This window comes from Pogonomyrmex barbatus, unplaced genomic scaffold, assembly GCF_055798465.1.
Source record: "Pogonomyrmex barbatus isolate J1 unplaced genomic scaffold, ASM5579846v1 scaffold31, whole genome shotgun sequence".
Taxonomy (NCBI): Eukaryota; Metazoa; Arthropoda; class Insecta; order Hymenoptera; family Formicidae; genus Pogonomyrmex; species Pogonomyrmex barbatus.
The window spans coordinates 47,020-71,909 of NW_028297129.1; the positions used below are offsets into that span (position 1 = coordinate 47,020).

Sequence of the window (24,890 nt, forward strand, 5' to 3'; positions counted from 1 at the left end):
TTCGGTGATTTCAAAGCTAACAAAGATTGCATCAGCCCTTGTCTGATTGGTCCTTTCCTAGTATCACTCACTCGTGTCGTGTTCGATCGAGAGGCGCTCTTTTTGGTCACTGAACAGCACTCATGGCGCCATCCACCGGTTATCCTAGGGACTTCTTAGTAACTTTCTTACAATATTAGTCAAATTATCAAATTATTTTTATTAATATAATAATAATAAAAATAAAAGTAATTTACCTTGTTATCGCAAATTATCTGCATTTTAGATGTAGATTTTTGAAATTTTTCTAAATTTTTCTAAAGTTTTCTTTAAATAAGATTCTTTTATCTATTTTTGGTATAAGAGTTTCAAGGTTTTTTGAGCCAGCTTTTAATCGTAAAAGTGAATGGAAATCAATTTCTTCATCTATATCAAAAAGGGTGTTTTTTACAAATTTTAAAAAATTAATTCATTATTTATTATAATATTAAAGGATTATGAACTTTCTCATGAAAAGAATTTCATCTATTTTTTTGATTTTTGTAATATTTTATTTTTATTATGCAAATCGGACTCAAGCTCTCGATCAAGAACTAGCCTAGAACTTGATCAATTTAGCCGTTATTGAGATTCGATAATTTCGGATGCTCGCATCTCGCATAAAGTCACACGGTAGTTCTCGGTTGACTTGACATCCGAGAACTACCGACACTACCGTGTTTCCTGATATATAAAATATAATATAAATATTAGGATGTAATTAAAAACTTATATATTTCTTTTAATTTGTTAATGAAGTCTTGCTTGGTGGATAATTTTTTTACTCATACAGAATTTGCAAGCAAATACAAAGTTATTATTTTTACTTAAGTTAGATTTAAAAACGAACACGTCGGAAAATGCTGACCATAGCATTATATTTAAATCTTTTTCATTTAAGATTTCATTCAAAATATTCTCTATGTTCTCATTCATTGTTACACTTATTCTTCAAACTTGTAAAACTTATAAAAATTCTATTCTTGCACAGATTGAGTGCTATTCACTATTTGTATAGTTTCTAAGAATAACATTTAATCTATACAAGAATTTTACAAGTTTTACACGTTTGAAGAATAATTGTGAAAAAATGAATGAGAATATGAATATTTTGATTGAGATTTTAAATAAAAAGAACAATACGTCCTGAAATAAAAAAGTAGTGAAGAAATAAACACTGATGTGAGTGTGGCGACGTATGTATGTGTACATGTGTGTGCGTTGGCTGATAACATTTTGTTCGGAGGCAATGAGTTAGATTCGTGTTAGAGGTATCTAATTGTTCTTTATAAAGCTCTTCTTATTCTTTATAAATAAGTGATAAGCTTTGTGAACGGCATTTAAGTTCTATAGTTTTTATAATTTTTATGATTCTTCAATATGTTGGTACGGATGTTATGCATATGCGCGAGACGTGTACGTATAAGATAAGACCTGAAGAATAAGAATAGATAAGAATTCTTTTTGGCTGAACTGATTATACTAGTTCACAGTTTATCTTTCTTTTTTACACTAAAAGAAGAAAGATAAACTTTGAACTAGTGCAGCCAGTTCAACTAAAAAGAACAGACCCATAGTTGTACAATTTACTGAATGGAATGAGTTGTCATTCGTTGCCTTTGAAATGCATTTGATTGAGAGATTTTATGTATTGGATTGTAACTGCTTTTAGAAGTACCTCTGTCCCCTGTAAAAGGACACAACATTTATCTGCTCGATAGCCAGTCTAGCTTGCGCGTGCGTATTGTGAATGCGACATGGCGCATGCGCATGAGTTGAAACACCGGAAACGAAAGCGAAATTAATATGGCCGTGAATAACGATTGACCGGAATGTCTGAAGTGAAACATTCTAGATTTCAGTGAACTTTGCTAGAAATATATATGGTATATAGCTTTTAACTCTCTTGAGTGGGACCGTGTGTGCTGTCCGAGAAGTCGGTATGACTGTGCGCGGCTTGATTACTGTTAATATTTTATCATTAGATTGTGTGATATAAGTGAATACAAGTGACCGAAACATCGACATGTGGCAATAAATAATACGCAATATTCGTATAATATTTGCGAGTAGGTCGCGTCCTCCGGATATTATGTAGTATATAATCTACTGTGACGGATTCAGCGAATTATTCCGTCAATATCATTTTACCGATCTGGCGGTGGAGTGGTTTGAAGTTCGTGCTCTTGGATATCTTTTACGTTCCCTCTGCGGACAAATGTCGACATACATCTACATATTGGATTCAGTCTGAAATTGCTTTGAAATATTGAAGTTCTGATATTTATCATATATCTACATATCATATCTACAAGTTTGTTTCAATCCAAACCTGGTATGTTCTTTTTTATTTATTTCATTTTATTTGAATTGTGACGCTGTGTACTATGCCTTTTACAGTGAGTGATAATAGCTTATTTATTACCGTAATTATTATATCTTATTCTTTGTAGCTTATTAATCTTAGTGATTTGCTTATTAGTCTTGTTGCTAATATTATTTTGATTTTATTTCAACTATATATTCAACTATTTGCTGATAATAAATTTTTTGTATGTGCTGTTTTTTAAACTTTTTGATTTTATTAATAATATACTTTTTCACTCTTGTTTATTTAATTTTCTTATTATACTGCATCACTATTATATTTAATTATCTTTATATTGATTATCAGATATTGATACATACTGCTTTACTTTAATAAATTGCTTGATTAATCACTTGTTTTATTAGGCCTTATTTACTCATTTATTTATTTATTTACATTTTATTATCAATTGTTTTGACAGTATTATACTATCTGCAATATGGAATGTATATTTATTTAATTTGATTTATGCTTGTTTACATTTTTAGTATGCATCATTTTAACTGCTTTTACTTATTAAATTGCATATTAATTTAGTTTGTTTATTATTTTATTGTTTCTGTTTAAATTTATATAATTTTTATTTATCTCTATAATATTATATATACTCATCAATATTCTCATTTCTATTTCAATCTCTGATTCAGTTTAACTCAGCTTAACTTTAATTTAATCTAATTAATTCAATTGGAGTTTTATTCAAATTTCTTATATTCTTACACTATTTACTACCTAAATCTTCTTACTCTAATCATTAATTGTTATTCTAATTATTTATCTTATTTAATTTTAATTATCTTTGATTATTAAATGAATAATTCCAAATTTTCTCATATGTTAATTTTAATTTAACTTTGATTTTGATTTAATTTATTTTAATCAGGTTTAGCTCATTTGATGTAATTTTTATTGATATAATTACATTCTATCCATTAATTTCATTTTACTTTACTTATCTATCAATTAATTTCTTTTGAGAAACTATTTTCATGGGCGCCGGATAACCGATGTGAACTTAGTGCCCAACTTTAAAAAATTAAAAAATTAAAAAATTGTTTATACCATAGGTTTGTACCTCGTTTGTACCTGTTTGTATCACTTTTTATTTTGTTTGTGTCTAACGGGTTAAAAAGTTACAAGGGGGTGAAAAACTCGTCAGTACAAACAATGCTCTTTCGAATGGCATTGGCCGTTTTGAGCTATCTTGAAAAATGACAAAAGTATCTCTTGGACGTATTTTGAAAAGACTGTACTTCCGATTCCGTTGAGGTACAAACGATTTGAAAAGAGGTACGATGCTGTTTCGGCGTTGGTGGTTTTTAAATATCTTAAAGTTAAGTGCTGACGATTTTTTTACCCCCCTTGTAACTTTTTAATCCGTTAGATACAAACAAAATAAAAAGTGGTACAAACCTATGATATAAACAATTTTTTAATTTTTTAAAGTTGGGCGTTAAGTTCACATCAGTCGCCGGATAGCTATTGTATTATAATGCTATTCTCTGGCTGCCCCTATATGCACATTTGCACACCTTTTACTTGCTGCCTATATATTTGCCTTTTAATTTGATTTTGATGAATTGATGTTATTATTTCATCATTATTGTACCTATTTTGTGTAATTTTTTGCTGTATTTCAGTAATTTATTTAAATCTTTATTTCTTGTTAGACAAGCTTAATTTGGATCATAATTTTGATCTATGCATTTAAATAGAGAGTGCGTAGGGATTAGCAAGGTATGTGTGCTACTTAATATCCCTAACATTTTTATTTATAGAAATCAAGATGTCATCAACGATTATCAGGATGTAATGTACAGATATTTTTCGTGCAGTTACTTCACACAAAAAATGCACAAAAGCATTAATCCATTTACTGAACAAAAATAAGATAAATAAATGAACTCTTCAGTTGATTAATAAGCAAGCTTGCTGCTCATAAACTAAGCAGTTTTGTTCCAATAATATTTCATATTTTGTGTTTATTTGCTAATTGTAAAATTTCAAGGCTAAGAGATTCATAATGCAAGAAATCTTTTATGCATAATATATATTATATTAAAAATAGTAAAGCATTATATTCTGAAAATTTTTTGCACTATGGTTCTCATTAACCTTATTGTTACATTCGGATTGCCTATATCATGAAAACTTTATATTTTTTTTCTAAAAAAAATTTTATTTTCAAAAATTAATTATAACTATATATATTTGCTAATAATAAAAACAAATTATAAGATATAATGTTGACAAAAGTAGAAATTAAAGAATGGATATGTTGAGAACAATGTTACTAACCTATTAGGAACACTAACTTTAAAATATCACAATAGAATGGAAAAATTGTATATAGAATAAGAAAAAAATTTATATAATTTCTTATTTTTTTTCTTGTAATTGTTCGATTCTTCTTACATAGATTGAACAAATTCTATTTTTTCTATTTTATTTTTTATTAATTTATTAAAGAAATGTTTGTGCCGTTCTATTACTTTTATTTTCTGACATACTATATGTTAAATTTGAAGTAGGTGATATTGCAGTGACATTATTAACTTGCTTTCTTCCACTATCCCAGTCTTGAGCATTTGATAACACTTTTCCTAAGGAACTCAAAATGTCCTTTTCTGATACAGATATCTCTACAATACTTTCGTTAAGTGGTATCACATAATAATATAAAAAAGAAAATTGATAAAAATAAAAATTGAAACATTTATATAAATTGAATAAAATATGGTTTATAACGTAAAGATATTAAAAACATGTCTCTTCATGCTCTTCATGCAATTAAAAAAAGGCGGTATTATATAAGAAACTTATTAACTTTCTTAGAACTTGTAAATTTCATTGCAATTTGTGCTGTTATAAACTTTTTTAACATTACTGAAGATTTAGTAATAATTCCATTTTTATCTAAACAGAACCTAAGCATGCTATTCTGAAAACAAAGATTTATTTTAAATGTTTATAATTTATTTTAAATGTTTTTATGTTTTTATTGAAGTAATATGCATAATAATTCAAAATAAATTTGTTAAAACCTCTAAATTCTATCATTTAATTCTCTTCGGCTTTGTAATGGTTCACGATAGATATAACTTTTTAAATGTTTCTACAGAAAAAAATCTAATGGGGTTAAATCTGGCGATCTAGCCAATCTGACTAATTTTGAGGCCCACTCATGGCGTCCGACATTTGTTTGGATATATTACATTCAAATAATTTGTAACATTTCTTGTATCTCTATATGTGGAAGTGCGCCATCTTGTTGAAAATACATATTTTTTTTTATTGTCAACGGGACATTTTCCAACAATATTGGCAAATCATTTAAATAAATTTTGCTGTTAATTCGAATGGTCCAATCTAAAGAAAGTTCAAATTATTTATTTTTTTAAATCTAAATATTCAATGACATGATTGACAATTAAAGAATATAAACATGTTAAAAGATAACACTATAATAGATACTAAAAATATTAAAATATTGTCCACTATACCAGCCCATAAACTGATACTAAATCTATGCTAGTAATTTACTGCAATTTACTATACTCATGAGGATTTCCATTTGCCCAAATGTAACAATTATGTCTGTTGAAAATTCCTTCACGGGTAAAATAACATTTATCGCTAAACATTATATGATGTACAAATGCAAGTTGTTGTCCTTGATTTAATAACCATGTGTTTAAAAGTTTATTCGCCGTGCATAATCTTGTGGCATCAAATGTTGCACTTTCGAATAATGAAATGCGTGCATTCTATTTTCTTGTAAAATTTTATTGAAAAAAACTGTATCAAGTTAAAAATAGAATGTAACTAACAATATCTTTTATTAAAAAAAAATAGAACCCAAGTGGTGCGTATATCTGTTTCTTCATTGAAGAGTCTTTTTATTGTCATACTTAACTCAATTCTAGTTGTGATCAAATTAAAACATAAAATCTAAGTGCTAGTATCTTTGTGATGATCTTTGTATTTTCATTGAAGAGTCTTCCTATTCCAAGTGATAATAGCTTTAATTCTTTTAAAAAAAAATTGATTTCAACATTGCTAACTTAACTCAAATGATATCATTTATAAAAGATTTGATATCAATAATTGGTGCTAAGTTATAATCCTACTAAAATTGCATCATTCTACTAAACCCAAGTGATATGTATCAAGTAAGGGGGGAGGGGAGCACATACGTGCCCTACGAGCGGAGATATCCATCGAGTGAGAGACCAACATCGCTCTGGAATACCGGTCGTGGGGATTCGAAAGAATACATGTATATATGTATATATGTATACTGTAATATGTATATGTAGTGTGTGTGTGTGTGTGTGTGTGTGTGTGTGTGTGTGTGTGTGTGTGTGTGTGTGTGTGTGTGTGTGTGTGTGTGTGTCATTGTATTGTTGATGTGTTATTCTAAACACGTTATTTGCGATAAATATCATCACATGCCTCGGTAGTCGAAAGGATAAGATGCCTGACCGGTAAGCAGGAGATCCAGGTTCGATTCCTGGCTGAGGTGATATTTTGTCGCAAAATAATTACGAGTTTTCACGACTGGTTCGTGGTCGGGCCCCACCGTGACGCACATCCTCCCTTCTTATTTGGAGATATTGCTACATAAAGTTCGATTCGTAAATTTTTACTTTAAGAAACGTCATCATTATTATTTGTATAAAAGACTTGATATCAATAACTGGCGCCAAGTATATATTATATTCTCTTATTATAGTCTCATAAACATTAAGCTACAAGTTCACCTTAACCGTTTGAGTCCCAAGTAGCGCGATCGCGCTGTTGAGATTTTATGTCGAGAAAACCCAGCACATTTCGAGCATTGTGGACAACTGACGGTGCGTTACCGATTGTTGAAGTCGCGCGGTTAGATTTATTGACGCAAGTACATCATACAGCTCCTTTTAATGTAAATAGTACATTTTACAATAGGTAGAATAATACTATAATAATGCAATAATACATTACAAAATAAAAATTTTTATTTCATTGTTATCTCCTCAATAATTTTTATCGAACAAAATTTGAAATATTTTTAAATTTACAGTACGCATATGTAATAATACAGATGTATTTTATAAAATAACGAATTACAAATTAATATTTTTGTGTTATGAACAAACATTTTAAATGGAGAGTAACACTTATAATTTGTGACATCGGTGTTTATCAAAACATATTGGATGAATTTCTTTTTTACATCGCACGCAAATTAAATGTGATCTTTTTATTGCATTTTTGGTGCTGCAGACTACGCATTGTCGCAAGTTACGTTGTGGCAACTTTACTAAACCAAATGTTTTTTCCCTTACATAACTATGTGCTTGCTTTTCGTTCATCCACTGACACTCAATTTCAAAAATAATATTCGACATAAAATCTAACCGAGATATTGCTTTACTCTTAACTCTTTCCTTGTAGATTATATATGCATTTAAAATCATGCAGATGATTATGTTAAAGGCTACCTTTTTCCAATATTTAACTGATCTTCGTTCATCGAGATAGGTATATAGCATTTTATCCGATTCATCGACACCACCTATGAAGGCATTGTAAGATTGAATAATAGCGGGTTTTGTCGAACGTATTTCTCTGCCATGTCGATTTTTTGTTACATTTTGTTACATTTTTAGTCACATTTTGCTCTTCTGCTTTCGTTGAAATTAATAATACAGGACTTTTTACACTTTTTTTTCGCGATAGGCACAGAACAATACTTCATTGTTTCGAAAATATTTTACCTCGTTTACATTAGTTTGTGTCAAGTTATCGGGAATACATTTCTTATTCCTAATAGTTCCAGTTAAATAGGTATCCATAGAATATAAATATCTAGCTAATTCTACGCTAGTAAAAAAATTGTCGACAAAAATGTGATGCCCCGTATTCAAACAATAACTATCTTTTAATAAATTTACCACAACATCATATCCAAGTCCAAACTTTTTTTTATCACTAGTAGTTGTTTCTTTTGCACCTTTATAGAGAACGCAAGAGAACGCCAAACAATATTTTGATACGGAATCACACAGTATCCAGAATTCTATTCCCCAACGATGATGCTTTTTATTTGGCAAGTATTGCGTTATGCTAGAATGACACAGCGTCCCAACTAATGATTCATCAATTGATAATTCTTTGTGTGGTTTATAATGTAATTTGAATACTTTATTAGCGTGTTCAACAAGTGGCTTAAATTTTGCACAGGGATCGTATTTCTCGTGACCAGGTGGAAAACATAAAGAGTTATCAATTAAGTGAAAATATTTCAAAATTTGTTGAAATTTATTTCGAGAGAACATTCTTCCACGGTATGTTACGTGAATTTTCGGACCAATACAAACGTATACTGGGTCTTCTTGTAATTCCCATTTCCAACAGCACTGCTATAAATGCCTTCATCTCTAAAACGGTAACTGATGTCCAAATCTCTGTTTCAAATGATTCTAATTCTCTAGGTAAATGCCTTGAATACTCCGCATATTTATTAGTTTCTTCAACTATTAGTGACCATAGTGTCAAATCAAAGAATAGTTCAAAGTATTCAATGGGTTTACTCTGGCTAGAGAAGTTACATTGCGAACCAGATTCTTTGCTATGCTCGAGAGAATCACGTTGATTAGAAACGTCTTCAGCAACTCGTAGACTGTTCAGTGGACATTGATGCGATAAATCACTATCACTATCCTCTGAAGTACTCAAAATGCGTTGTCTTTTGCGCTTACAGGAACAATGTAGTCGTCATCGTCGTCAATAATATGATCACATGGATTTGTGATTATGCTCATAGATTTTCTTTTTCGATTCATTGTACCTTTTTGGGGATACACCAAATTTAGAAAAATTAAATAGTAAATCTAGATTAATTTTTTACTTACTTTTTGCGTTGCTTTGTCTAATCATTTTGAAATACACAATTATGAACAATGAGAAACACTTACGGAAGAATACGTCCGATCACTTTGCAAACTGCAATAAATGTGACGGAGCGATAAGAAAAAGACGAGAATCACGTTACCTAACACATACAAGAAGCGCTATTGCTCCGATTGTGATTCATCGATATAAAATAAACAAAGCGCTATCGCACCGCTTGGTATTTCTCGACATAAAATAAAACAAGCGCTATCGCGCTGCTTGGGTCTTTTTGTACTCATTTAGAGAAAGCGCAGTTGCGCTGTTTAGGATTCTTCGACAGTGTTTTTTCAATACCCCCTGGGACTCAAACGGTTAATCAAATTATATATTTCATTTGTAAAAGATATTTTATTCATAAAAGATTTGATATACCACTATTTTTAAAAAATAAAATCTAAGCAGTAGTATCTTTAATTTAAAAATAATAAAATCCAAATGATATGTATATCTTTTTACTCATTCAAGACTCTCTTTTCTAACCCAAGTAGTAGTAATTATTTAGCTTTAAAATATTATTATTTTTGTAACAAAGCATCCGAAAGATGCTCTGTTACTAGCGCGCGCAAATACGGCCCGCGCCATCCGAGGCCGCCCGAACACTCCCGACCGCGACCGACCGACACACGCGCGCCGACGAGCTGTCACGCAGCGACAACGTGACAGCTATTGTTACATTAACAAACGCTAACAAACTAAACGGTGACACGTGGCGCGGATAGGGGTATAAATACCCGACGAATTTTAAGACAAGAGACCAGTCCTATCCGCTCCTCCGACCTGACCAACACCGACAACCGTTCCGATCAGAACAGCGAGAGAAGATTCTCTCAGCGAATACCGAGCGTTCTCTGTATTCCTGTTCTATCCTTTCTCGAGAATTCGGAGTGTTCTCAGCTTTCTCGCTCTCGCAACGAATACCGAGCGTTCTCGATATTCTTGCATCTCTCGTCTAAGGAAAATCAGAGTGTTCTCAGATTTTCCTCCTCTCGACAATACCGAGAGTTCTCAGTATTGTCACTTCATCTCATCTCGAAAGTCGAAGCGTTCTCGGACTTTCCCGCGACGTCCGCCCCACGTGTCACGGCGAGCGTCAGCGGTTGCCTAGCAACGCACACGCGCAGGCCCGGTTGCCTGGCAACACGCATACCGATACGAACCCGGCATCCGACGAGCGAAAATCCGAGCGCACGTCCCCGCGTCCGTGCCTAGCGACAAAAATCCGAGCGCGCAGGGACGTTCCGTTACATTTTCACAAAATTGCTTTACTCAACCTAAGTTTTTATCACAAAGAATTAAAGAGTAACAGTACAAAATAAATGATAAAATTTTATTTGAATAAAAAAAATTTTTATGTAAAAATACTTGGCGCTAGATGTTCCAAAATCCAAGTGCTAGATGTTCCGTCTCTACACATATTCGTATTATGACCTTTTTTGATACAAGTTCCATAATGAAAAATTGCATTTATAATTTTATGTTATGCTTGTCCAGTTATTAGTAATCCAGTATTAGTTTTAGTTTTCGGCATTGCACACAAACTGAATTTGTGTAGTATTTTTATTAATTCTCTATCTTGTAAAGAAAATGATATTAAATGGATAATAAGTATTTTCTTTGATAAAACCAATTCATTTTTAAATAATATATCATTTCTTCCACAACGTTCACATGATTTGTCAAACGATTGACACTGATTTGATGAAAATGTAATTTTTAGTAAATCATTAAGATTAAAACTTTTCTTTTTTATATTATTAATAGAAATATTAATAATAGAAATTGAAAGAATAATGTTAGTCTCAGTAATAACTTTTGTATTACCACAAATGATTGTATTGATAATTTGCAATAACTTGATGCTCTACAAAATTTTTTATGTAATCGTATTTTGTACAGAGAGAGGTGTAAGAAAATCGAATGGGTCTTGTTTAATAGCAACTGAAAAGTTCTCTCCTAAAGATTTCCGTATTTCATAGGTATCCAAATTGTTCATTCTATGTTCATATCGATGTGCAAGTAAATTTAATACATTTAGTTTATCGCAATTTAATAATTGTTGTCTGATAATATGTAAATGCAATAAACATTGTAATACTGTATTTGCGTAACATGAAACCTTGTCTATATTTTGAAAACCATACATAATCCAATTAGTACCTTTTGAGAGCGCGTTTTGAGCTGACTCTTGAATGGAAGTAATTGTTTTCAATAATATCCATGGAACATGTTTAACTTTACGATAACGCCCCTTCGAAGTAATTATTTCTGATTATATATTCGTTTTAGCCGATTATATTCTATAATAGTTTTTTCACTAGCAAATATGGATGAAGGATCAAAATTAATTAAATTCATCTAGAGATGTCATTCGGGATAAGGCAACATAAACCTGTCCGCTGTTACGTTCTGATTGTCCATCAATACATTTAAGTACTTTACTCTGGGATTGGACCGGTTTGTGAATTAATCAACTCCGAATAGGAAATGAATTTTATAAATTTTATATCGTAGATCTTTCTTATTAATTTGATTATAATTTGGATGATTTATCTCGAAATCAATTTTTCTTAATTTATATTTAGGAAATTTGCTTGATTATTTTAGTTTTAGTTTTAGTTTTGACTTTCTAATTTTTTAAGTTTTAGGAATAATAGGAAGGAATCTTTATTTAAAATTATCGTTTGATTTAATTGAAATCTTAGTCTTTAATTTGAACTCTGCGCCCTCCTCTTTTGGGCATGAATATCTTGAAATTAATTATTTATTATTGAAACTCTAAATTCAAATTATTTAGTCACAATATCGTTGGCTGCGACTAAATGATACGCTACGCTATTGTCAGCGACCGAATTTGGATTTATAATTATTATCTTGATTTTAATTAAGAAGTATTTAAGAAAGAAGAATAAGATTTCAGTTTTCTAATTATTTTAGTTTAAACCTTTTACCTTTATTTAGTTGAGGAAGCTTTTAAATTTAAATTTTTCCTAAGAGAAATATTATAAACAGAAATTTATTATAAATTTAAGAATTTAACCCTAAAGTCGATCACACACAACTTATGACTGAAAATATTCTCTGAATAAAACGAACTGAACTGACTATTGCTGCCGTCACGCCTAGCTAGCTGTTGCTTCTTCCGAAGAACTATTACTACTAACTACTGTTGTAGCTTTCTGAAGAACTACTACTAAGCGCTTTTTCCGCACGCATATTTATAAGTGGAAATGATCAGAACCCTCGCGCGAGCTTCTCACCACTTCTTTTTTTCGAACTCATAATTAAGAAGGAGAAAGTTCTTTCTCAGAGGTGTCATCTGAATCCTCGTTGGCAACAGCCGTAACATGGTACCAACAAGAATTCAATCAATAAATCAATATTTTTATCATATAGCACGCATTCCTTCATTTAAAATTATAAGATTTAGATAGCCGTGACACCTCTCCCCTTAAGTACCTTATGTTACTACGTATGAATAATACTAATTAATCTGATACAAAATTAGCTTATTTCTATACAGAGGTTAGCTATTATTATTATTATTATTATTGTATTTATATATTTGTTATTGTTTGTTGTTTTTTTTTACTTATTGAAAGCAGTGTGGTTTAAATATGAAATATGTTCCACTTTTCCTTTTTTTTTGGTTTGTTTGTTTGTCTGTTTTTTTTTTATTATTATTTTAGTTATTGTTGTTTATTCTAATGGGTAATAGATAATTATTTGTTTATTTGTTACATATGTATTAAAATAAATACATTTCTTCTTTTATTGGTTTTGCTTCTAATATATAATTTCTTATACATTCTGCATAATCTATTAAATTTTTTAATTTTAAAAGTGTTTTATAACATATTGAGTATTTAATTTTTGTCTTTATTGTTTTCATTTACTACTGAATAACTGTGCCATGCTCCAACGAATATCTTTTTATATTCTATTGCGCCATCCTTTGATGGATCAAAAGTCCTCGCAGCTTTATCTTCCGGGAGGTGTGGTAAAATATGTTATGGTTATATTTGTCCGTTCCTGAAATATACTTCAGGTCCGGATCTCCCAGTATCCTTTTATAATTTTCTGTTTGTTTTTGTCGTTTCTGCATCTTGAAAGGAAATAAATTTATTATTATATTTATTTTATTAATTAATTTTTCTCATTTACTTACAGCACATTTAAATTCTGGATCTCTCATTAATTTTTTAAAATTATTTTCTATTTCTTTTTTATTTTTTTGCATTTTGTATTTATTGGTATAAAATTTTCAACAGTGTATATTCGGTAGAGTCTGTCTCAAACGAGGAACAGAATTGTTCTAAGTGATTCTTTTATTCGGCAAGGCTCTTGGCTCTTAGCTATATTCTTATCTTATAACGCTTTTTTGTTTTAGGTGGTAAGGGTATTGGGTTTCGTTACGGACAAGTGTTTAGTGTGGATCTGTTGCTTCCTATTTCAGTTTTTATGTATTGTAGTGTATGTATGTCCTTGGTAGTGTATGCGTGTATACGCAATGTTTGTGTGAATTTTTTTATATATGTATATTCTTTTATTTTTATTATTATTATACTATTTTTATTTGGGAATTGGTTACATATTATGAGAATGAATACACATATTAAAAAAAATAATATAAGAAATATAAAATAATCAGTAAAAATATATATATATATATATATATATATATATATATATATATTTGATTTTATATTTTTATCGATTATTTTTTTTTAATATGTATATATATATATATATATATATGTTTTTTTAAATTACAAATTAAATTTTAAGTTATAAAAATAAAGTTATTTTATATTTGCATATTTGTATTATATATAAAATTATTAATTTATTAATACTGTATTATTTCTATATTATATTATTTCTATGTATGTGTATATAATATATAATTGTAGTAATTAGTTTTCAACATTTTCATAATTTGCATATCTATTTGTTTCATCTTTCCAATAAAATTTTTCTTCATTATTAATAAATTCTTCTACGCATTTAACACTGGTCTTGAGCTGGTCTTAAATTTAATGCAATTTTTCCGCAACAATAACATGTTCGTTTTATTCCTTCAATTTGTTCTTCGACCTTACAAAGCGTGTGCCAGTTCCTTACTTCTTCGATAAAATTGTGAATGTCAAGAACAATATCCCAAAAACATTCATCGCATACTCGTCTATAGGGTATGTCTCTTTCCCTGTAGATTGTCTCTCCTTCATTAATTGCCATTACGCACATTGTTGTTCCTCACAGTAAAGATTCATAGGCGTCTGGATGATTCTGTGGCAGTACGCCATCTAATTATGGCTTTTTTCCTCTTTTTGTGCTGGCAGTTTCATTTTCTCTTTTATATTATAAAAATTAATAAAATTTAATTTTTGAAAAGGTAATTTTTTAGATGAATTAAAAGTATTTTAAAATTTACCTGAATTGTTTTTGTAAAGTTATTTATTATTGATGTACTATTATAATTCTTTGCTCTTTCTCCTTGCACAATTGAACTTCGACTGTTAATTAACTCTACCGTAAGAATTCGTATCTGTTATCTTAGTTTATCGCTTGATACATGTTTTGTCTGATCGATATAGGACTCGCCTTTTGTGCTGTCTTTTGTTATCTCTTCTTATTATTACAATCGCGGGTATAGCGTTTGTTGAGTTTCATTGCGGATAAAAGTTTGACTTGAATTTTCAATTTCATTTTCTATTTCGACTTGTGTTTGTTGTTGTATAGGTATTTGTGTTATTTCTTGCTATTCATTTGTTTATTGATTTCCTTCTTCTAATCTTTTTCTTCTAATTTTCTTTCTTCTTGAGGTTTTTATTTAGCCTGATGTAATAAAAGATTTGTGAGTCCCAAAGCGCTCCGATGAGATATACTGACCAATCATAAATTGTGTGAAGTGCATAGCCATGAATTAGTGTGTCTATTATTAACTTGATTGTTCTTATATAGAAATACAATTCGATTAGTCCTGCACTTGCATTGCCGATAGATAGAAATGTTTCCCAAATTTTCTTCCATGCAGATTCCGTAATTTTATATAGAGAGTTTTCGTCGATAAGATGAGAGAATAATATTCCTTGAGATAAGGTCGGTTCTCCTTGCGCCACGAGCCATTGTGTTTAAAATTCCGTTCTTCTCTGCTGGAAACATGATATGGTCTTGTAAATTTTCGAGTTCGCTGTTTGTATATGCCGCTTGCTGCCAATGATCCAGGGTCGTTGTATTGCCAAGTCGATTTCGTCATCAGTGTTTTAATGGAGATTTGCTGTATTCCAGAATTGGTGTAATTTTATACCATCTATCGTTTAAATAATACATTGTTGAAATTATTCTGCTGCAAGTGATTTGCGTTCCGGGTTTGAAAAGAATATGAGTTCGTGGTGCTAAAAAGTATGTTTCATTTCTTTTTAATACTGATAATTGTTGATAATATTCCTTCGTATGATGAATTTTAACTTCGACTGGAGTACATTTGATTATATGGACAACATCTCCTGATATTATTGCCACATATCCAGATCCTTTCATAATTTGATATGCGAAATCGTCTGGAGAATGTGTGGCTATGCTAAGCGCATTTTTCATAATTTGTTGCTCCAAATTGCACCGTTGTTTAAGTACATCTGTGTATAAATGATTCATTTGTGTTCGTTCATGTGTCTTTCTTCATAAACAAATTTTGAATTTACATAAGCAAAAATATCTAAATTTTCAACTGATAATTTTCGTTTTTGAATAAAAATTCCTTCAGTTTTAATTTCAAGAATTAATAATTTTGGATTTTCTGTTTTTATTAAAGTATATCCGCAAAGAAACTCTTCTTCAGTTTGAGTAAGTGTAAAAGTTATATTTTGAGTTGACAAGGAATAAATTATTTGTAATTTTTCATTTATGTTACTAATCATTTTGTTCGCTTTTCTTTCATATAATACGTCATAATAATTAAATTTACAAAAATTCGTTGGTATGGTTTCCCAAAAAGTATATCTACCTTCGATATCTATGCAATTTCTGAATATATTGACAAATTGTTCCTGTTTTTAAATAAATTTGATTTGTTTCAATATTTATTATTGCTTGATATGAAAATAAACTTATAGTCATTATTCCTTGTACAACTACATTTTGCCAAGTTCCATATGGATCTGAATGTTCTAAAGCATTTTCCATCGGTTGTTACAGATCCAGTAAAAATAATTGGTCGCGAAGTTGTATAATTTACTTTTAATCCGTTAATTATGTTATTTATGTTTACAGTTAATGTCCCGGTTTTGAGCATATTTTTGCATTGGTCGAATGTTGTGTCGATTATATATTCTGTTTGCGCATTTTGTATAGTATATGTGAATACATGCCGCAATAATAAATTGTTCGCAAAATTGAGACTTTGCATTGTATAATATTGATAGATTCGAATTTTGACAATTGTAATAATTGAATTTTAATTTCTTGTATTTGTGGTTCGATTATAGCGATATATTACATTCTTCTATTTCCATTAACGACAATGTTGTTACGTTCGGGTTTGACGTTCCGCAGTCAAAGCCGATAATTCCATAGCTTTATTCTATCAAGATGTTCTGCATGAGAATTAAGAGGAAGATTTTCGCTTCCATCTGTTTTAAAAGAAATATTATTATGAATGAAATTGAAGTTGTTGCGCGGTACAAGTTTAATTTCTTAGGTAATTGTCATTTTTTGGTTTTTGAATTTTATTAGGATGAACACTCTTTGGTTTTCCTTTAAAAAGAATTTTGATATTTCCATTTTATAAAATATCTGTTATTATATGTAGTCCAGAATATTGATCTCCTAATTTTCCTTTTCTTGGTTCACATAAAAGGAAAACTTGATCATTAATTTGAAATTTTTGTGGATTAATTTTCCGATCATAATAATTTTAAATTTAATTTTTGAAGCTATTAAACATTCTCGAGCCAATTCTTGTAAGTTATGAATATTTATCATTAATTCACATAAATAATCGTCATATGTTTTTCCTTTTTCTGTATCATTAATTATTTCACGGGACGATTGTCTGGCCATTTTGCCAAACACCAACTCATATGAAGTATATCCAGGTGATTCATGTGTACTTGTATTATAAGAGAAAGTTGCATATTCTAATAATTCATCCCATTCAGTAAATTTATTAACATTATTTCAAATATTCAATTAATACTAAATGAGATCGTTCCAAAGCTCGATTACCTTGTGGATAAAAGGAGGTTGTTTTAAATTGTTTAATTCGAAATTGTTTTGTAAATCTTTTCATTAAGTTACTTATAAAATTCGTTTCTTAATCTGTTAATATAGCCTTAGGGGCTCCAAAAATACAAATAAAATATTTAATAATGCGTCAGCGACTTTTACGGCAGTTATTGATTTTAGATATTGCTAAGATATTGCTAAGGAAAATTTGGTTAAGTGATCTTGGATTGTTAGGATGTAGAAATTTCCTTTGAATTTCTGGTAAAGGTCCAACTATGTCCATTGATATTTTTTCAAATGAAAAAAAGAGTGTGTCAGTTATTAACATAGGTTTTGACTCGAACTAGCTTTTTTGACATTGTAAACATTGATTTATATAATTTCGAATTTCAGTCTTTAAATTATCCTAATAAAAATTTTGTCTAATTCGATTATATGTTTTAGTTACTCTTTTATGTCCTCCAATTTTTGATGAATGAGCTTCTTCTATTATATCTTTTCGATTTTCAACTTCCGGAATTCTGATTGTGACAAATTATTAATTTAACTGGGATTCTGATAATAGATTCTCAAATTCGATTTAAGATTTCTTTCCATTTTATATTTTATATTATCAATTTCTTTTGTTTTTGCAATATTTAAAATTTTAATTGAATTTTCTTTAATCGCTTCTCGTAATTTACTAGTTAAACAATGTAATGTTTCCTTAGTTATTTTTTCATTAATATTATTTTTGCAAATAAAAATTAAATGAATTTTATTTCCTTTCTTTACTATTTCAATATTTTCTAGTTTTCCTTCTCTATTTTTAGGAATTAAATTTCTACTTTGTAATGTTTTTGATCCGTTATCACAAAGTTTGCAGTTAAAAAGTATAAATAATTTCCCTTTCGCATAAAATTTTGTCACGACTGTTTATTATACTTTGCTTTTGTCCGCGTGTCATTATCTGTCTTTCAATTGTGTTATTTATTTCGTCAAAAGTCATTTCATTGTAAGTTTCGTTTATGTCTTATTTACTGTCACTTTTTACTTGTCTTCATCTTCGTCAAATTTTTCTTCGTTATCTTCTTTAATATCTTTTTTTTCAATGTAGTCATTAATGACAATTTGATTCTTTGGATAATTTTTTTCTTCATCTTTTTCTGATATCAAATTTTCTTGAACTTCTCCTTGATTAATTTCACCATTATTTTCTGTTAAGTTATCAAGAATTTGTAAAAGATTGATGGTATTTCTATTTGTGAATTTAAATTATTATGGTTTTGTAAATTTGATTCATCATAACTTTCTGCATCTTCGTAATTTGATTTCTGAATCTAGTGTTGAGTTTTGTTGTATATTGTTTTATGTTTGTTGTATATTGTTTTCTGTGTTGTTATTAAATAAATTTTCTGTCATCAGTTTCGTCTGTTTGATTTAGTGGATTATTATGTATTTCTGCCTAAAATGTATGTTCATAAAATAAAGGTTCATTTAATTCTTTTTTAGTAAATGGTACACTTTCTCTTTCTAATTTTTCTGTATTACGCGTCTGCATTCCTAAAAATCTCTGGTTCTTCCATCATTGTTCCTCTTCTTGGTGAAGATGGTGAAGATCTTGGATTCACGTTTCTGTATCTAGCTTCCTCATCTTTTAAACACTCTTCTATCTCATCGTACTCAGATTGTATCGATATATATTTGTTGTAAGGTTTCTGGATAAAGCATCAGCATTAGCGTTAATATTTCCTGGTTTATATATTATTTCGTAATCATATTCGGCAGTTTTATTCTCCAGCTTGCTAAACGAGAAGTTGGATCTTTCAATTTATGAAACCAAATTTATGATCAGTTATAAGAAAAATTTTTTACCATATATATATATATATATATATATATAAAAGGTCGAAAATGTTGAACAATATATACAATTGCTAATAATTCCTTTTCTATAGTCGAATAATTTTTCTCTGCATCATTTAATACACGCGAAGCGTAACTAATTGGTTGATCTTTTCCAATCTGACCTTGACTTAAAATTGCACCTATTGCTGTTCCAGAAGCGTCAGTTAAGAGAAAAGAGTTTTTGTAAAATCAGGATACTGTAATATCGGTTCTTCACATAATGCATTTCTTAACGTATTAAAACATTCTTGTTCTTTATCTCCCCATTTAAATTCTATATCTCTTTTTAGTAAATTAGTTAACGGTTTAGCTATTTTTGAAATCCCTTAATAAATCTTTGATGATACCCAGCTAATCCAAGGAATTGTTTAATATTTTTTGCATTTTTGGGAATTAGAAAATTTTGAACTGCTTCAATCTTTTTAAGATCAAGTTGAACTCCGTTTTCTCCAATTATATGTTCTAAATAAGTTACTTCTTAAAAATTCACATTTGTCTGGTTGTAATTTTAAATTTGCTTCTCTTAATCGAAATTAATTTCTCAAATTTAATTGCGTGTTCTGTTCTGAAATTAATTTCTCAAATTTAATTGCGTGTTCTGTTAGTAAACTAGCCATATAATACCATGTCATCTAAATATACAAAAATTTCGCTCCCTTGCATTCCCGTCAAAACTAAATCCATCAATCTTTGAAATGTGGCAGGCGCATTTTTAAGTCCAAAAGGCATTCTGTCAAATTCGTAATGACCATGGGGGAGTAGAAAATGCTGTTTTATAACTATTATCCGGATGCAGAAAAATATTTTGCACCGCCCAGCTGATCGACTATTTCTGTTATGTTTGGGAGTGAATATGCGTCATCTACTGTCTTATCATTTAGGTCATGGATATCTAACACCATTCTCCATCTCTTATTTTCTTTCGAGTCCGATCTCTTAGGAGCTATCCACACAGGCGTATTATGAGGTGATTTTGATGGTTTAATTATATTTTGCTCTAATAATTCATTTACTTGTCTCTTAATTTCATCTTTATGAATTACTGAAAATTTATATTTCCAGTTTAGTATTTATTGGAATCTCATTTACTGTTGGAATACGATGTTTTAAAACATTTGTATGATTAAGATTTTCACCGGGCAAATGAAAACAATCGGCACTTTTCTTTATTAATCTTTCAACATGTTCACGCTCTTCATTATTTAAATGCTCAAGTCTTAATGCATCAATTATTATATTCTTTCATTTTGATTTATATAGAAAGATGATCTTGAATTCGAGCTTGTATTAAAATTTTAATTTGAACTTGACTTTGAGTTTGAATTTGAGTTCGCGCAGGAGCTTATATTTGAGCTTGCATTTGAGTTCATGGAGTTTGAGATTTCTTTATTATTTGTTCCAAATTCATATATTTCAATTGTGGGAATTAATATCTTTTCTTCTTCTTTATTTGTATTTATTATATTACTTATAGATAGGCTTTACCGTCAGTACGTTGCGAATATTACACATCTTATCATGTTTACAGTTTCTAATTCTTTTTCCGCGTCAATCGTGTACCGTGCCTCTACTTCTTCAAATGTTCCTTCATTCGATATTATTATTTCTCTATTTAATCCGCGTAAGAAGCTTGTTTTTAAATGTTTCTCAATTGAATTTTGAAATTCTAAACTTAATATTCCGATTTCTCTTTTTTGTGCATCAAGAATTCGTTTTCCTAATTCCCTACTCGATTTGCTGCAATCTTCTCATCCCTCTTTTGGTATAGATAAGCTAATCGCTTCGTACACTGTTTCTCGGTTCGTATTTTTACTTTCAACAATTCAATTAATTCTTGCATGTTTTCAGATTTTTCCCAACATTGATCTATGAGTTTCCTCTTTTAATTTATTACATATTGCCCTAGAATTAGAATTACTTCCTGCGGAGGTGCGACCATACTTAGTGCTTCTTCGCAACTGCCCCTCGACGAAGTAAACAAACGGAATATTTTCTCCATCGAAATTTGGCACCGCTTCTAATGCGTCTCTGATCGAAAATTGTAAAAAGTTACTTATCGTTCCTTCTGATGATAAATTAATTCTTGATTTCGTTGTTGCTGTTGTTGAAGCTGTTGTATCGTTCGTTGTTGCTTCCCAATTAGCCTTCGTAATTCATTTATGTCTCTCCTCTTTTTCCATGGTGTTTCTTGATGTTGATTGACCAGATTCTTTCATTTATTAAAGATTAATTTTAAGTTTTTTTGTTCATTTTTTTACTGTTCACTATCGTTTCTTTACACAAACCGTTTTAGTATCCCATCGCTGTCACCAAAAATTTTTCGAAATGTGATTGTCCGTTTTTGGGTTAATATATTTAAGTACTTCACTCTGGGATTGGACCGGTTTGTGAATTAATCAACCCCGAATAGGAAACGAATTTTATAAATTTTATATCGCGGATCTTTTTATTAATTTGATTATAATTTAAATAATTTATCTCGAAATCAATTTTTCTCAATTTATATTTAGGAATTTGCTTGATTATTTTAGTTTTAGGTTGACTTTCCAATTTTTTAAGTTTTAGGAATAATGGGAAGAGATCTTTATTTAAAATTATCGTTTGATTTAATTGAAATCTTAATCTTTTAATTTGAACTCTGCGTCTTCCTCTTTTGAGCATAAACTTTTGAGCATACCTTGAAATTAATTACTTATTTTTGAGACTCTAAATTCAAATTATTTAGTCACAATACCGTTGGCTGCGACTAAATAGTACGCTACGCTATTGTCAGCGACCGAATTTGGATTTAGAATCATTATCTTGATTTTAATTAAGAAGTTCAGATTTTATTTAAGAAGAATAAGATTTCAGTTTTCCAATTATTTTAATTTAAAATTACTTTATTTAATCGAGAAGGCTTTTAAATTTAAATTCTCCTAAGAGAAATATTACGAACAGAAATTTATTATAAATTTAAGAATTCAACCCTAAGATCGATCACGCACAATTTATGATTCAAAATATTCTCTGAAATGAACTGAACTGACTATTGCTGCCGCCACGCCTAGCTAGTTGTTGCTTTTTTCGAAGAACTATTACTACTAACTACTGTTGCAGCTTCCTGAAGAACTACTAAGCGCTTTTTCCGCACGCATATTTATAGGTGGAAATGATCAACCCCCGCGCGCGCTTTTCATCACTTCTTTCTTTCGAATCCATAATTAAGAGGAGGAAGGTTCTTTCTCAGATGTCATCCTCGTTGGTAATAGTCATAGCCTGATATCATCAAGAATTCAATCAATAAATCAATATTTTTATCATATAGCACGCATTCTTTCATTTAAAATTATAAGATTTAGATCGCCGTGACACTGCAATTAAATATGGAGTTACCTATATTCATAATAGCACTTTTCAAAATTAATCTCTGGCTTTTATGAATAGTGATGCCTTAATTCAAAGATAATGGAAATTGTTTTTTAATAACATATGCTCTATCCATCAATTGGAACTTAACACTTATTTTTTCAATAAAACATTCCAAACCAAATGGTAAAAGAAGTTTTATTTTTTCTATGTAATTAATAGTTGTATCTTATATAATTGAAATGACTGTAGTTATTGTATCATTTACAAGACCCAAACTAGCATCAATATTGCGTTTTATCATAATTTTTGCTTCAATTTTAATTATAATTTGTTTTGAAAGTCCAGCTAGTATTATCATCATCATTATCTGACAATATCTTTGTTACCCTTTTTTTCATATATGAAATACAATCAATTGTATCTTCAACTATTAATAATATTTCTTTTGAAGTAATACGATTTAACATTGCAGTGTTAAGAACGTCAAACATATAACAAGTAGGCAATAAACAAACGGTATTATTTTGCAAATTATTAATAAAATCACACAATTTGTTTATTTTTGTTTCGAAAGACTCACCCTTAAAACAGATTTTTTTTTTTTTGGAGAATCTTATAATCATATTTTATTAATAAACCAACACGAATTTTCGAAAGTAATTCACGGTAAGATTCGTCTCTTTGTTGATGCAGATTGATCGTCAATTTATCATAGTCAAATAAATTAATCCAGATCGGGAGCTCGAGCCATGCTTGATGCAATCTCTCCTGTCGTGCTCCAGGAGGATTATTTGTATATTTGCTAATGGCGTTGGAGGGTGTCGCCGCTGCAGTCCGACCTGCATCCATCGAGAGAATAGGACCATCATCTCTCTGGAGTACCGGTCGTGGGGATTCGAAAGAATATATGTATATATGTATATTGTAATATATGTATATATATATATATATATATATATATATATATATATATCATTGTATTGTTGACGTGTTATTCTAAACACGTTATTTGCGATAAATATCATCATGCCTCGGTAGTCGAAAGAATAAGATGCCTGCCCGGTAAGCAGGAGATCCAGGTTCGATTCCTGGCTGAGGTGGTATTTTTTTGCAAAATAATTATGTGTTTTCATGACTGGTTTGTGGTCGGGCCCCGTCGTGACGCACACCTTCTCTTCTTATTAATCCATAGATTAGTAACATTTAAAGAATCAAGATATTTACGAATTTTTTCATCTAAATAAATGTATAAAAATGTATAAAAGGTTTATGTATAGAAGGTAACACACATTTTTATGTATAGAAGGTAATTGAAGCAAATCTCCAAATAAAAGAACATGCTTTTGACCAAACCAATCATCATCACAATCAAAGTATCGAATATTTCAAACAATCGTAAATGTATATACAAATGGCCAATCATGGAGCCGAGCGCGCCCAACATTGGCAGAATCAGTAATGTGCCGCCTTGTTTCGTCATCGGAAGTTATTCGTTTTTTTTTTTTGCTGGCTTTTTCCTTGCTCTTCGCTTTCATACCCATGCCGATTTTGGTCTTGACTTTCGCTGCCCAAACGGCTGTAGCGGCAGCTTTTTCGCCCAGAGTCGAATCTCTCATGATGACGCGTCCTAGGGCTTTATTGGCGAGTATCTTATCCGCCGCATATCTATCGGTGAGATCGTTGCTCCGAGAAAACGCAATGTCGTGTTTACGGCACGCCGCCTCAAGTGGATTTATGCCCGTTTCATCTCTGGCTAATCGCTTTTTCAGCCGAGTACTCGGACCGCAAAATTGATAGTCGGGAATATGTAACTCGAAAGGAAGCGCATTTATCGCTCGATTGAGCAGACCTCCAACGCAGCCTTCGTTTCGACGTTGCTGCTGACATATGTTACAATCTTTTATCTTCGGTGCGAGACCGTCTATATGCGTGCGTTGCCACGATTGGTTATAATGCTTGACGCAGCGACGATAGATTTGAATCTTCAAATCCGCCTTTATATGCTTCGGAAGTTTGTTTCCACACGTGGTCGATATAGGCTATGTTCCCTTTTTACTGGCAGTGCAATCATAATGACGTCATGACAGTTCACTGCCGCAATCAT

At 30.3% G+C, this 24,890-nt stretch overlaps 2 pseudogenes across 1 annotated transcript; both read right to left on the reverse strand.

The window, feature by feature from the left end:
* Positions 1-14,103: 14,103 nt before the first annotated feature.
* On the reverse strand, positions 14,104-17,023 carry LOC148935872 (uncharacterized; annotated as a pseudogene). The gene is made up of 2 exons (XR_016140023.1): positions 14,757-17,023; positions 14,104-14,675 (listed from the first exon to the last, which is right to left on the reverse strand). The product of XR_016140023.1 is annotated as an uncharacterized LOC148935872 (transcript).
* A 3,775-nt stretch (positions 17,024-20,798) lies between these two features.
* On the reverse strand, positions 20,799-24,402 carry LOC148935873 (uncharacterized; annotated as a pseudogene).
* Positions 24,403-24,890: the final 488 nt, after the last annotated feature.